The sequence below is a fragment of the Carcharodon carcharias genome, chromosome 19 (genome assembly GCF_017639515.1).
Source record: "Carcharodon carcharias isolate sCarCar2 chromosome 19, sCarCar2.pri, whole genome shotgun sequence".
NCBI classification, from domain to species: domain Eukaryota; kingdom Metazoa; phylum Chordata; class Chondrichthyes; order Lamniformes; family Lamnidae; genus Carcharodon; species Carcharodon carcharias.
Genome location: NC_054485.1, coordinates 100,576,555 through 100,590,378, shown reverse-complemented (window position 1 = coordinate 100,590,378; position 13,824 = coordinate 100,576,555).

Below are 13,824 nucleotides of genomic sequence, written 5' to 3'. Positions count from 1 at the left end.
AGAAACCTGGGGAGTGATGGAAGGAAAGTCTTGTGCAGGTGGTTAGAATCCTCGGGATAGTGGATAGAAACAGCAGGACTGGTGGATTGAAACCTCGGGACAGGTGGATAGAAACCCTGGTACAGTTCGGAAGAACCTTAGGATAGTGGATAGAAACCTTGGGACAGATGGATGGAAACCTTGGGTTAGTGTTACAAACCTTGGAACAGGCGGATAGAAACCTCAGGACAGGTACATTGAAACCTTAGGACAGGTAGAGAGAAACTGAGGCAGGTTGATAACAATCCTGATACAGGTGGATTAAAATGATGTGACATGTGGATAGAAACCTCAGGAAAGGTAGATCGAAACCTCGGGAAAAGTGGCTAGTATCCACAGGACAGGTGGATAAAAACCCAGGGAATAGATGGATAGAAACCTGGGAAGTGATGGAAGGGAGGCCTTGGACAGGTGGATAGGAACGGCAGGACAGGTGAATATTTACTTCTGGACAGGTGGATAGAAATCTTGCAACAGGTAGATCAAAACCACAGGACAGGTGGAAAGAAATTGCAGCACAGGTGGATAAAAACTCTGGTAAAGGCTTGTAGAAATCTTGGGATAACAGATAGCAACCTTGGGACAGGTGGATAGAAACACCGGGACAGGTAGTTCGAAACCTTGGGACAAGTAGAGAGAAACTGTGGAACAGGTAGATAACAACCTGGTAGAGGTGGATAGAAACCTTGGGATGGTGGATAGAAACCTTGGGACAGGTGGATAGAAACTTCAGGACAGGTAGATCGAAACCTCGGGAGAGGTGGCCAGTAACCACAGGACAGATGGATAAAAACCCTGGGAGAGATGGATAGAAACCTGGGAAGTGATGGAAGGGAGCTCTTGGACAGGTGGACAGGAACAGTAGGACAAGTGAATATAAACCTCTGGACAGGTGGATTGAAATCTTGCAACATGTAAATCAAAATCACAGGACAGGTGGAAAGAAATTGCGGCGCAGGTGGATAAAAACTCTGGTACAGGCTTATAGAAATCTTGGGATAGTAGATAGTAACCTTGGGACAGGTGGATAGAAACACCGGGAGAGATAGATCGAAACGTTGGGACAGGTAGAGAGAAACTGCCGGACAGGTGGATAATAACCCTGGTATAGGTGGATAGAAACCTTGGGAAAGTGGAGAGAAAAATTGTGACATGTGGATAAAAATTTCAGGACAGGTAGATCGAAACCTCGGGAGAGGTGGCCAGTAACCACAGGACAGGTGGATAAAAACCCTGGGATAGATGGATAGAAACCTGGGGAGTGATGGAAGGAAAGCCATGGGTAGGTGGTTAGGAACCTCGGGATAGTGGATAGAAACAGCAGAACAGGTGGATAGAAATTGTGGGACATGTGGAGAGAAACCCTGGTACAGTTCGGTAGAACCTTAGGATAGTGGATAGTAACCTTGGGACAGATGGATGGAAACCATGGGTTAGTGTATAGAAACCTTGGGACAGGCGGATAGAAACCTCAGGACAGGTAGATTGAAGCCTTAGGACAGGTAGAGAGAAACGGTGGCAGGTTGATAACAATCCTGATAAAGGTGGATAAAAATGATGTGACACGTGGATAGGAACCTCAGGACATGTAGATTGAAACCTTGGAAAAAGTGGATAGTATCCACAGGACAGGTGGATAAAAACTCTGGGAGAGATGGATAGAAACCTGGGAAGTGATGGAAGGGAGGCATTCGACAGGTGGATAGGAACAGTAGGACAGGTGAATATAAACCTCTGGTCAGGTGGATAGAAATCTTGCAACATGTAGATCAAAACCGCAGGACAGGTGGAAAGAAATTGCAGCACAGGTGGATAAAAGCTCTGGTACAGGCTTGTAGAAATCTTGGGAAGTAGATAGTAACCTTGGGACAGGTGGATAGAAACACCGGGACAGGTAGATCGAAACCTTGGGACAGGTAGAGAGAAACTGCAGGACAGGTGGATAATAACCCTGGTACAGGTGGATAGAAACCTTGGGAAAGTGGAGAGAAAAGTTGTGACATGTGGATAGAAACTTCAGGACAGGTAGATGAAAACCTCGGGAGAGGTGGATAGTAACCACAGGACAGGTGGATAAAAAATCTGGGATTGGTGGATAGAAACCTGGGGAGTGATGGAAGGAAGGCCTTGTGCAGGTGGTTAGAAACCTCGGGATAGTGGATAGAAACAGCAGGTCTGGTGTATTGAAACCTCGGGACAGGTGGATAGAAACCCTGGTACAGTTCGGTAGAACCTTAGGATAGTGGATAGAAACCTTGGGACAGATGGATGGAAACCTTGGGTTAGTGTTACAAACCTTGGAACAGGCGGGTAGAAACCTCAGGACAGGTAGATTGAAACCATAGGACAGGTAGAGAGAAACTGTGGCAGGTTGATAACAATCCTGATACAGGTGGATTAAAATGATGTGACATGTGGATAGAAACTTCAGGAAAGGTAGATCGAAACCTCGGGAAAAGTGGCTAGTATCCACAGGACAGGTGGATAAAAACCCTGGGAGAGATGGATAGAAACTCGGGAAGTGATGGAAGGGAGCTCTTGGATAGGTGGATAGGAACGGCAGGACAGGTGAATATTTACCTCTGGACAGGTGGATAGAAATCTTGCAACAGGTAGATCAAAACCGCAGGACAGGTGGAAAGAAATTGCAGCACAGGTGGATAAAAACTTTGGTACAGGATGGTAGAAATCTTGGGATAGTACATAGCAACCTTGGGACAGGTGGATAGAAACACCGGGACAGGTAGATCGAAACCTTGGGACAGGTAGAGAGAAACTGCTGGACAGGTGGATAACAACCTGGTACAGGTGGATAGAAACCTTGGGATAGTGGATAGAAACCTTGGGACAGGTGGATAGCAACAGCAGGACAATTGGATAGTGACCTCGGGACAGGTGGATCGAAACCTCATGACAGATGGACAGAAATAGTGGGACAGGTAGATAAAAAACCTGGTACAGGTGGACGGAAACCTTGGGTTAGTGTATAGAAACCTTGGGACAGGTGGGTAGATACCTTGGGACCTGTAGATGGAAACCTCGGGAAAGGTAGGGAGAAACTGTGGGACAGGTGGATAGAAACCATGTGACATGTGGATAGAATCCTCAGGACAGGTAGATCAAAACCTCAGGAGAGGTGGCCAGTAACAACAGGACAGGTGGATAAAAACCCTGGGATAGATGGATAGAAACCTGGGCAGTGATGGAAAGAAAGCCGTGGGTAGGTGGTTAGGAACCTCGGGATAGTGGATAGAAACAGCAGGACAGTGGATAGAAATTGCGGGACAGGTGGATAGAAACCCTGGTACAGTTCGCTGGAACCTTAGGATAGTGGTCAGAAACCTTGGGACAGGCGAATAGAAACCTCAGGACAGGTAGATTGAAGCCTTAGGACAGGTAGAGAGAAACTGTGGCAGGTTGATAACAATCCTGATACAGGTGGATAGAAATGAAGTGACATGTGGATAGGAACCTGAGGACATGTAGATCGAAACCTCGGAGAAAGTGGATAGTATTCACAGGACAGGTGGATAAAAACCCTGGGAGAGATGGATAGAAACCTGGGAAGTGATGGAAGGGAGCTCTTGGACAGGTGGATAGGAACAGCAGGACAGGTAAGTATTTGCTTCCGGACAGGTGGATAGAATTCTTGCAACAGGTAGATCAAAACCGCAGGACAGGTGGAAAGAAATTGTGGCACATTTGGATAAAAACTCTGGTAAAGGCTTGTAGAAATCTTAGGATAATAGATAGCAAACTTGGGACAGTTGGATAGAAACACCGGGACAGGTAGACGAAACCTTGGGACAGGTAGAGAGAAACTGATGGACAGGTGGATAACAACCTGGTACAGGTGGATAGAATCCTTGGGATAGTGGATAGAAACCTTGGGACAGGTGGATAGCAACAGCAGGACAAGTGGATAGTGACCTCGGGACAGGTGGATCGAACACTTATGACAGGTAGATCGAAACCTCATGACAGAAGGACAGAAATAGTGGGACAGGTAGATAGAAAACCTGGTACAGGTGGAGGGAAACCTTGGGTTAGTGTATAGAAACCTTGGGACAGGTGGATAGAAACCTTGGGACTTGTAGATGGAAACCTGAGGACAGGTAGGGAGAAACTGTGGGACAGGTGGATAGAAACCATGTGACATGTGGATAGAAACTTCAGGACAGGTAGATGGAAACCTCGGGAGAGGTGGCCAGTAACCACAGGACAGGTGGATAAAAACCCTGGGATAGATGGATAGAAACCTGGGGAGTGATGGAAAGAAAGCCGTGGGTAGGTGGTTAGGAACCTCGGGATAGTGGATAGAAACAGCAGGACAGGTGGATAGAAATTGTGGGACAGGTGGAGAGAAACCCTGGTACAGTTCGGTAGAACCTTAGGATAGTGGTTAGAAACCTTGGGACAGATGGATGGAAACCTTGGGTTAGTGTATAGAAACCTTGGGACAGGGGATAGAAACCTCAGGACAGGTAGATTGAAACCTTGGGACAGGTTGAGAGAAACTGTGGCAGGTTGATAACAATCCTGATACAGGTGGATAGAAACCTTGTGACATGTGGATAGAAACCTCAAGGAAGGTACATCGAAACCTCGGGAAAAGTGGTAAGTATCCACAGGACAGGTGGATAAAAACCCTGGGAGAGATGGATAGAAACCTGGGAAGTGATAGAAGGGAGGCCTTCGACAGGTGGATAGGAACAGTAGGACAGGTGAATATAAACCACTGGACAGGTGGATTGAAATCTTGCAACATGTAGATCAAAACCGCAGGACAGTTGGAAAGAAATTGCAGCACAGGTGGATAAAAACTCTGGTACAGGCTTGTAGAAATCTTGGGATAGTAGATAGTAACCTTGGGACAGGTGGATAGAAACACTGGGACTGGTAGATCGAAACCTCGGGAGAGGTGGATAGAAACCACAGGACAGGTGGATAAACTCCTTGGGATTGATGGATAGAAACCTGGCGAATGGAAGGAAACCATGGGACAGGTGGATAGAAACCTCGGGACAGGTAGATCGAAACCTTGGGACAGGTAGAGAGAAACTGCAGGACAGGTGGATAATAACCCTGGTACAGGTGGATAGAAACCTTGGGAAAGTGGAGAGAAAAGTTGTGACATGTGGATAGAAACTTCAGGACAGGTAGATGAAAATCTTGGGAGAGGTGGATAGTAACCACATGACAGGTGGATAAAAACTCTGGGATTGGTGGATAGAAACCTGGGGAGTGATGGAAGGAAAGTCTTGTGCAGGTGGTTAGAATCCTCGGGATAGTGGATAGAAACAGCAGGACTGGTGGATTGAAACCTCGGGACAGGTGGATAGAAACCCTGGTACAGTTCGGAAGAACCTTAGGATAGTGGATAGAAACCTTGGGACAGATGGATGGAAACCTTGGGTTAGTGTTACAAACCTTGGAACAGGCGGATAGAAACCTCAGGACAGGTACATTGAAACCTTAGGACAGGTAGAGAGAAACTGAGGCAGGTTGATAACAATCCTGATACAGGTGGATTAAAATGATGTGACATGTGGATAGAAACTTCAGGAAAGGTAGATCGAAACCTCGGGAAAAGTGGCTAGTATCCACAGGACAGGTGGATAAAAACCCTGGAAGAGATGGATAGAAACCTGGGAAGTGATGGAAGGGAGGCCTTGGACAGGTGGATAGGAACGGCAGGACAGGTGAATATTTACTTCTGGACAGGTGGATAGAAATCTTGCAACAGGTAGATCAAAACCACAGGACAGGTGGAAAGAAATTGCAGCACAGGTGGATAAAAACTCTGGTAAAGGCTTGTGGAAATCTTGGGATAACAGATAGCAACCTTGGGACAGTTGGATAGAAACACCGGGAGAGATAGTCGAAACGTTGGGACAGGTAGAGAGAAACTGCCGGACAGGTGGATAATAACCCTAGTATAGGTGGATAGAAACCTTGGGAAAGTGGAGAGAAAAGTTGTGACATGTGGATAAAAATTTCAGGACAGGTAGATCGAAACCTCGGGAGAGGTGGCCAGTAACCACAGGACAGATGGATAAAAACCCTGGGAGAGATGGATAGAAACCTGGGAAGTGATGGAAGGGAGCTCTTGGACAGGTGGACAGGAACAGTAGGACAAGTGAATATAAACCTCTGGACAGGTGGATTGAAATCTTGCAACATGTAAATCAAAATCACAGGACAGGTGGAAAGAAATTGCGGCGCAGGTGGATAAAAACTCTGGTACAGGCTTATAGAAATCTTGGGATAGTAGATAGTAACCTTGGGACAGGTGGATAGAAACACCGGGAGAGATAGATCGAAACGTTGGGACAGGTAGAGAGAAACTGCCGGACAGGTGGATAATAACCCTAGTATAGGTGGATAGAAACCTTGGGAAAGTGGAGAGAAAAGTTGTGACATGTGGATAAAAATTTCAGGACAGGTAGATCGAAACCTCGGGAGAGGTGGCCAGTAACCACAGGACAGGTGGATAAAAACCCTGGGATAGATGGATAGAAACCTGGGGAGTGATGGAAGGAAAGCCGTGGGTAGGTGGTTAGGAACCTCGGGATAGTGGATAGAAACAGCAGAACAGGTGGATAGAAATTGTGGGACATGTGGAGAGAAACCCTGGTACAGTTCGGTAGAACCTTAGGATAGTGGATAGAAACCTTGGGACAGGCGGATAGAAACCTCAGGACAGGTAGATTGAAGCCTTAGGACAGGTAGAGAGAAACGGTGGCAGGTTGATAACAATCCTGATAAAGGTGGATAAAAATGATGTGACATGTGGATAGGAACCTCAGGACATGTAGATCGAAAACTTGGAAAAAGTGGATAGTATCCACAGGACAGGTGGATAAAAACTCTGGGAGAGATGGATAGAAACCTGGGGAGTGATGGAAGGAAGGCCTCGTGCAGGTGGTTAGAAACCTCGGGATAGTGGATAGAAACAGCAGGTCTGGTGGATTGAAACCTCGGGACAGGTGGATAGAAACCCTGGTACAGTTCGGTAGAACCTTAGGATAGTGGATAGAAACCTTGGGACAGATGGATGGAAACCTTGGGTTAGTGTTACAAACCTTGGAACAGGCGGATAGAAACCTCAGGACAGGTACATTGAAACCGTAGGACAGGTAGAGAGAAACTGTGGCAGGTTGATAACAATCCTGATACAGGTGGATTAAAATGATGTGACATGTGGATAGAAACTTCAGGAAAGGTAGATCGAAACCTCTGGAAAAGTGGCTAGTATCCACAGGACAGGTGGATAAAAACCCTGGGAGAGATGGATAGAAACCTGGGAAGTGATGGAAGGGAGCTCTTGGACAGGTGGACAGGAACAGTAGGACAAGTGAATATAAACCTCTGGACAGGTGGATTGAAATCTTGCAACATGTAAATCAAAATCACAGGACAGGTGGAAAGAAATTGCGGCGCAGGTGGATAAAAACTCTGGTACAGGCTTATAGAAATCTTGGGATAGTAGATAGTAACCTTGGGACAGGTGAATAGAAACACCGGGAGAGATAGATCGAAACGTTGGGACAGGTAGAGAGAAACTGCCGGACAGGTGGATAATAACCCTGGTACAGGTGGATAGAAACCTTGGGAAAGTGGAGAGAAAAGTTGTGACATGTGGATAGAAACTTCAGGACAAGTAGATGAAAACCTCGGGAGAGGTGGATAGTAACCACAGGACAGGTGGATAAAAAATCTGGGATTGGTGGATAGAAACCTGGGGAGTGATGGAAGGAAGGCCTTGTGCAGGTGGTTAGAAACCTCGGGATAGTGGATAGAAACAGCAGGTCTGGTGGATTGAAACCTCGGGACAGGTGGATAGAAACCCTGGTACAGTTCGGTAGAACCTTAGGATAGTGGATAGAAACCTTGGGACAGATGGATGGAAACCTTGGGTTAGTGTTACAAACCTTGGAACAGGCGGATAGAAACCTCAGGACAGGTACATTGAAACCATAGGACAGGTAGAGAGAAACTGTGGCAGGTTGATAACAATCCTGATACAGGTGGATTAAAATGATGTGACATGTGGATAGAAACTTCAGGAAAGGTAGATCGAAACCTCTGGAAAAGTGGCTAGTATCCACAGGACAGGTGGATAAAAACCCTGGGAGAGATGGATAGAAACCTGGGAAGTGATGGAAGGGAGCTCTTGGACAGGTGGACAGGAACAGTAGGACAAGTGAATATAAACCTCTGGACAGGTGGATTGAAATCTTGCAACATGTAAATCAAAATCACAGGACAGGTGGAAAGAAATTGCGGCGCAGGTGGATAAAAACTCTGGTACAGGCTTATAGAAATCTTGGGATAGTAGATAGTAACCTTGGGACAGGTGAATAGAAACACCGGGAGAGACAGATCGAAACCGTTGGGACAGGTAGAGAGAAACTGCCGGACAGGTGGATAATAACCCTAGGTATAGGTGGATAGAAACCTTGGGAAAGTGGAGAGAAAAGTTGTGACATGTGGATAAAAATTTCAGGACAGGTAGATCGAAACCTCGGGAGAGGTGGCCAGTAACCAGAGGACAGGTGGATAAAAACCCTGGGATAGATGGATAGAAACCTGGGGAGTGATGGAAGGAAAGCCATGGGTAGGTGGTTAGGAACCTCGGGATAGTGGATAGAAACAGCAGAACAGGTGGATAGAAATTGTGGGACATGTGGAGAGAAACCCTGGTACAGTTCGGTAGAACCTTAGGATAGTGGATAGTAACCTTGGGACAGATGGATGGAAACCTTGGGTTAGTGTATAGACACCTTGGGACAGGCGGATAGAAACCTCAGGACAGGTAGATTGAAGCCTTAGGACAGGTAGAGAGAAACGGTGGCAGGTTGATAACAATCCTGATAAAGGTGGATAAAAATGATGTGACACGTGGATAGGAACCTCAGGACATGTAGATCGAAACCTTGGAAAAAGTGGATAGTATCCACAGGACAGGTGGATAAAAACTCTGGGAGAGATGGATAGAAACCTGGGAAATGATGGAAGGGAGGCATTCGACAGGTGGATAGGAACAGTAGGACAGGTGAATATAAACCTCTGGTCAGGTGGATAGAAATCTTGCAACATGTAGATCAAAACCGCAGGACAGGTGGAAAGAAATTGCAGCACAGGTGGATAAAAACTCTGGTACAGGCTTGTAGAAATCTTGGGAAGTAGATAGTAACCTTGGGACAGGTGGATAGAAACACCGGAACAGGTAGATCGAAACCTTGGGACAGGTAGAGAGAAACTGCAGGACAGGTGGATAATAACCCTGGTACAGGTGGATAGAAACCTTGGGAAAGTGGAGAGAAAAGTTGTGACATGTGGATAGAAACTTCAGGACAGGTAGATGAAAACCTCGGGAGAGGTGGATAGTAACCACAGGACAGGTGGATAAAAAATCTGGGATTGGTGGATAGAAACCTGGGGAGTGATGGAAGGAAGGCCTTGTGCAGGTGGTTAGAAACCTCGGGATAGTGGATAGAAACAGCAGGTCTGGTGGATTGAAACCTCGGGACAGGTGGATAGAAACCCTGGTACAGTTCGGTAGAACCTTAGGATAGTGGATAGAAACCTTGGGACAGATGGATGGAAACCTTGGGTTAGTGTTACAAACCTTGGAACAGGCGGATAGAAACCTCAGGACAGGTACATTGAAACCATAGGACCGGTAGAGAGAAACTGTGGCAGGTTGATAACAATCCTGATACAGGTGGATTAAAATGATGTGACATGTGGATAGAAACTTCAGGAAAGGTAGATCGAAACCTCTGGAAAAGTGGCTAGTATCCACAGGACAGGTGGATAAAAACCCTGGGAGAGATGGATAGAAACTCGGGAAGTGATGGAAGGGAGCTCTTGGACAGGTGGATAGGAACGGCAGGACAGGTGAATATTTACCTCTGGACAGGTGGATAGAAATCTTGCAACAGGTAGATCAAAACCGCAGGACAGGTGGAAAGAAATTGCAGCACAGGTGGATAAAAACTTTGGTACAGGATGGTAGAAATCTTGGGATAGTACATAGCAACCTTGGGACAGGTGGATAGAAAGTCCGGGACAGGTAGATCGAAACCTTGGGACAGGTAGAGAGAAACTGCTGGACAGATGGATAACAACCTGGTACAGGTGGATAGAAACCTTGGGATAGTGGATAGAAACCTTGGGACAGGTGGATAGCAACAGCAGGACAATTGGATAGTGACCTCGGGACAGGTGGATCGAACACTTATGACAGGTAGATCGAAACCTCATGACAGATGGACAGAAATAGTGGGACAGGTAGATACAAAACCTGGTACAGGTGGACGGAAACCTTGGGTTAGTGTATAGAAACCTTGGGACAGGTGGGTAGATACCTTGGGACCTGTAGATGGAAACCTCGGGAAAGGTAGGGAGAAACTGTGGGACAGGTGGATAGAAACCATGTGACATGTGGATAGAAACCTCAGGACAGGTAGATCAAAACCTCAGGAGAGGTGGCCAGTAACAACAGGACAGGTGGATAAAAACCCTGGGATAGATGGATAGAAACCTGGGCAGTGATGGAAAGAAAGCCGTGGGTAGGTGGTTAGGAACCTCGGGATAGTGGATAGAAACAGCAGGACAGTGGATAGAAATTGCGGGACAGGTGGATAGAAACCCTGGTACAGTTCGCTGGAACCTTAGGATAGTGGTCAGAAACCTTGGGACAGGTGAATAGAAACCTCAGGACAGGTAGATTGAAGCCTTAGGACAGGTAGAGAGAAACTGTGGCAGGTTGATAACAATCCTGATACAGGTGGATAGAAATGAAGTGACATGTGGATAGGAACCTGAGGACATGTAGATCGAAACCTCGGAGAAAGTGGATAGTATTCACAGGACAGGTGGATAAAAACCCTGGGAGAGATGGATAGAAACCTGGGAAGTGATGGAAGGGAGCTCTTGGACAGGTGGATAGGAACAGCAGGACAGGTAAGTATTTGCTTCCGGACAGGTGGATAGAATTCTTGCAACAGGTAGATCAAAACCGCAGGACAGGTGGAAAGAAATTGTGGCACATTTGGATAAAAACTCTGGTAAAGGCTTGTAGAAATCTTGGGATAATAGATAGCAAACTTGGGACAGTTGGATAGAAACACCGGGACAGGTAGACGAAACCTTGGGACAGGTAGAGAGAAACTGATGGACAGGTGGATAACAACCTGGTACAGGTGGATAGAATCCTTGGGATAGTGGATAGAAACCTTGGGACAGGTGGATAGCAACAGCAGGACAAGTGGATAGTGACCTCGGGACAGGTGGATCGAACACTTATGACAGGTAGATCGAAACCTCATGACAGAAGGACAGAAATAGTGGGACAGGTAGATAAAAAACCTGGTACAGGTGGACGGAAACCTTGGGTTAGTGTATAGAAACCTTGGGACAGGTGGATAGAAACCTTGGGACTTGTAGATGGAAACCTGAGGACAGGTAGGGAGAAACTGTGGGACAGGTGGATAGAAACCATGTGACATGTGGATAGAAACTTCAGGACAGGTAGATGGAAACCTCGGGAGAGGTGGCCAGTAACCACAGGACAGGTGGATAAAAACCCTGGGATAGATGGATAGAAACCTGGGGAGTGATGGAAGGGAGGCCTTGGACAGGTGGATAGGAACGGCAGGACAGGTGAATATTTACTTCTGGACAGGTGGATAGAAATCTTGCAACAGGTAGATCAAAACCACAGGACAGGTGGAAAGAAATTGCAGCACAGGTGGATAAAAACTCTGGTAAAGGCTTGTAGAAATCTTGGGATAACAGATAGCAACCTTGGGACAGGTGGATAGAAACACCGGGACAGGTAGTTCGAAACCTTGGGACAAGTAGAGAGAAACTGTGGAACAGGTAGATAACAACCTGGTAGAGGTGGATAGAAACCTTGGATGGTGGATAGAAACCTTGGGACAGGTGGATAGAAACTTCAGGACAGGTAGATCGAAACCTCGGGAGAGGTGGCCAGTAACCACAGGACAGATGGATAAAAACCCTGGGAGAGATGGATAGAAACCTGGGAAGTGATGGAAGGGAGCTCTTGGACAGGTGGACAGGAACAGTAGGACAAGTGAATATAAACCTCTGGACAGGTGGATTGAAATCTTGCAACATGTAAATCAAAATCACAGGACAAGTGGAAAGAAATTGCGGCGCAGGTGGATAAAAACTCTGGTACAGGCTTATAGAAATCTTGGGATAGTAGATAGTAACCTTGGGACAGGTGGATAGAAACACCGGGAGAGACAGATCGAAACCTTGGGACAGGTAGAGAGAAACTGCCGGACAGGTGGATAATAACCCTAGTATAGGTGGATAGAAACCTTGGGAAAGTGGAGAGAAAAGTTGTGACATGTGGATAAAAATTTCAGGACAGGTAGATCGAAACCTCGGGGGAGGTGGCCAGTAACCACAGGACAGGTGGATAAAAACCCTGGGATAGATGGATAGAAACCTGGGGAGTGATGGAAGGAAAGCCATGGGTAGGTGGTTAGGAACCTCGGGATAGTGGATAGAAACAGCAGAACTGGTGGATAGAAATTGTGGGACATGTGGAGAGAAACCCTGGTACAGTTCGGTAGAACCTTAGGATAGTGGATAGTAACCTTGGGACAGATGGATGGAAACCTTGGGTTAGTGTTACAAACCTTGGGACAGGCGGATAGAAACCTCAGGACAGGTAGATTGAAGCCTTAGGACAGGTAGAGAGAAACGGTGGCAGGTTGATAACAATCCTGATAAAGGTGGATAAAAATGATGTGACACGTGGATAGGAACCTCAGGACATGTAGATCGAAACCTTGGATTAAGTGGATAGTATCCACAGGACAGGTGGATAAAAACTCTGGGAGAGATGGATAGAAACCTGGGAAGTGATGGAAGGGAGGCATTCGACAGGTGGATAGGAACAGTAGGACAGGTGAATATAAACCTCTGGTCAGGTGGATAGAAATCTTGCAACATGTAGATCAAAACCGCAGGACAGGTGGAAAGAAATTGCAGCACAGGTGGATAAAAACTCTGGTACAGGCTTGTAGAAATCTTGGGAAGTAGATAGTAACCTTGGGACAGGTGGATAGAAACACCGGAACAGGTAGATCGAAACCTTGGGACAGGTAGAGAGAAACTGCAGGACAGGTGGATAATAACCCTGGTACAGGTGGATAGAAACCTTGGGAAAGTGGAGAGAAAAGTTGTGACATGTGGATAGAAACTTCAGGACAGGTAGATGAAAACCTCGGGAGAGGTGGATAGTAACCACAGGACAGGTGGATAAAAAATCTGGGATTGGTGGATAGAAACCTGGGGAGTGATGGAAGGAAGGCCTTGTGCAGGTGGTTAGAAACCTCGGGATAGTGGATAGAAACAGCAGGTCTGGTGGATTGAAACCTCGGGACAGGTGGATAGAAACCCTGGTACAGTTCGGTAGAACCTTAGGATAGTGGATAGAAACCTTGGGACAGATGGATGGAAACCTTGGGTTAGTGTTACAAACCTTGGAACAGGCGGGTAGAAACCTCAGGGCAGGTGCATTGAAACCATAGGACAGGTAGAGAGAAACTGTGGCAGGTTGATAACAATCCTGATACAGGTGGATTAAAATGATGTGACATGTGGATAGAAACTTCAGGAAAGGTAGATCGAAACCTCGGGAAAAGTGGCTAGTATCCACAGGACAGGTGGATAAAAACCCTGGGAGAGATGGATAGAAACTCGGGAAGTGATGGAAGGGAGCTCTTGGATAGG